Below are 2,500 nucleotides of genomic sequence, written 5' to 3' on the forward strand. Positions count from 1 at the left end.
CGCATATTTGTTTACGGGTTTGGCGTTTCCTTCAGTTCCGAGTAGACTTTCTTCCATTTCACAAATGGTTGAGAGGCTCGCCTCCTCGTTGTCATTCGATTCGGCGGGTTCGAGAAATTCTTCAATTTCTCTTAGCACTTTGAGGTTTCTCAGTTTGTTAATGTGCTCCACGTTGTTATTGCCTCGGAACTGGAACGATGCCGAGATGACTGCATCCTCTGATTTTTCCAGGGACTCGAGCTTCCGTATAATGGCAGATGGAATTTGCACCTCGAGTTTTGGTAGTCCGAGGCCCCCGTCCTTGTTTTTGGAATATAATATTCCATCTGTTGTGTCAGCAGGAAGATGTAGTATTTCTTTCACTGCCTTCTTAATGAGATTGTCCAGTTCTATGATAGTGTTTTGCGATGCTTCCGTGAGGATAAGGTGGTAGTAGATCCTCGGAATCATGTGCGTTTTTAGGATTTCGAGTTGCTGAGTCGGCTTGAGTTCTGCCTCTCTCAGACTCGTAATCCACTTGTTCAGTTTTCCCGACCAGTTGTCCTCAGTTACTCCTGCCCATGGGTCTATTCGCGCTCCCAGATATTTCTCGAGCTCGCCCGGTTCGATGTGGTTCACCGGTTCACCATTGATTTTCCACTTTTCCCGGGTGTTGTAGAGGAATGTTTTCCTGTGTGGTCTACAGTGGAAGCCGGCCGTTTTTTTGATATTTATCTGTAGACCTGTGTTTTGGCAGAAAGTCTGCAGGATTTTCATATTGGCCGTCATTCCTGCATAGGAGTCGCTGAGGATTGCTATGTCGTCTGCAAATGCGAGCGAAGAACAGCTGATTCTCCTGTTCTTCTGTGTTAGCGTGACACCCATCTGTGCCTGTTCCAATGTGCATATCAGTGGGTCCATTGTAATGTTAAATAACAGTGGTGAGAGTGGGTCGCCTTGTTTGACTCCCCTTTTAATGGGTATGGGCTCTGTTGCGGTCCTGTCACCCTCTATGACCGTTGTGTTGTCGGTATAGAGACTCTGCACTAGGTGAATGAACCTGTTCGGTATACCCATCCTCTTGAGTCCAACTGTGAGCATTTTGTGACCGATGGAGTCGAATGCCTTTGCCAGGTCTACAAAGACTACCGCCAATTCCTTCTTGTTGCTCTTTGCCCCCTTCATGATATTTTCTAGGATCGCGATGTTTTCATTGCATCCCGGGGTGGCCGCTATAAATCCCTTCTGGCGAGGGTTAAGCGTAACTGCCTCCGACAGTCTCTTTGCGATGATCTTTGTGAAGAGCCGGAGCAACATCGGCCCGATTGTGATGGGCCTCCAGTTGTCGATGTTCTTGAGGAGTTCTGCATCCTCCGTTTTAGGAATTAGCACAGTCCGACTCCTTTTCAGGGCTGTTGGTACGAATGCCAATTTCTGCCATAGAGAGAAGAGGCGAGGTATCACTGTCGCATCCTGACCAATGATGTTTTCCAGGTGTTCCACCTTCATCCCGTCCAGTCCCGCTGCACTTTTCGCGTTTATCTCGCTTATCGCCTTTTCGACCTCTTCAAGCTCAATGGCTTCCATTAGCCGGTTAATGTTTGTGGTGCCATTATACTGTGCCATTTTGCTGATGTTTGCTTTGTTGTTCACTTGTGATAGTTTTGCTCGAAAGCAATTCTCCAGCTCCTCCCTTCTGAGAGGGCAGCTAGATGCAGCTGGCGCGCCCATGATTTGACGTGCCAGTCTCCTTCTGTCTTTTTGATACAGGGTCTGAGTGGTTTTGTATCTGTGTTTTTTTGCGGCCCGTCGTTTTCTTGCACCAGAGTTTGGGTGGTTTGCAACTCTGTGCTCTTTTTTATTGCTGCCCGCCTTTCCACCCTTGTTTTTATGAGGCTTTGGAGAGAACTTGTCCATCAAACCTTCCGTGATTTGTTCGACCATCTCGATGCACCGATCTTTGTTGTGTCCATCGCCAAGTAGTTCCTCTGCCTTTGTGATCTGTTCAGCTAGATCTCGATGTTTTGGGGGTCCATGCGTCTTTTCCCTTGGTCGGGCAGTGGTTTTGGTGTGTCCCTGGTCGGACGCGGCCAACTCTTCAGTCTCAGTTTCAGGCTCAGGTTCCGTTTCGTTACCCGTTTCTTCGGGGATGTTCCTGCTCTGGGCCTCGATTTCAGCCGCCAGCCTTCTGATATTCGGGTCCCTTCGCTTGTCTGAGATTTGTTTATTGGTCTTTGATGTCATAACTTCGCTTATCGCGACGTTGATGAATCGGGAACCTTGGAATCGTTTTTCCAGGTCGATAAGCATTTTTATTTCCTCATCCGACCAGACGGAGCTTTGCCGGGTTTTTTTCGGAGGATTAGCTGCTGCAATCCTTTTCTTGTTTCTTATTGCTGGATGTTTGTGCCTCTCATGCTGGCTGAGACCCCTAGGTGTGGTGAACCGTAGTACACATCCTTCGCAGGGGAAAACGCCTTCTGTGGTGGGTGGTGGTGGACCCATACATTTGGCGTAGTGG

The 2,500-nt window shown here is 48.4% G+C and overlaps 1 pseudogene; it reads right to left on the reverse strand.

Annotated features, from left to right (window-relative positions):
* Positions 1 to 2,500, reverse strand: part of LOC144590608 (28S ribosomal RNA) — an 8,331-nt pseudogene that overhangs the window by 2,267 nt on the left and 3,564 nt on the right.

The sequence above is a fragment of the Rhinoraja longicauda genome, unplaced genomic scaffold, assembly GCF_053455715.1.
Source record: "Rhinoraja longicauda isolate Sanriku21f unplaced genomic scaffold, sRhiLon1.1 Scf000221, whole genome shotgun sequence".
Taxonomy (NCBI): Eukaryota; Metazoa; Chordata; class Chondrichthyes; order Rajiformes; family Arhynchobatidae; genus Rhinoraja; species Rhinoraja longicauda.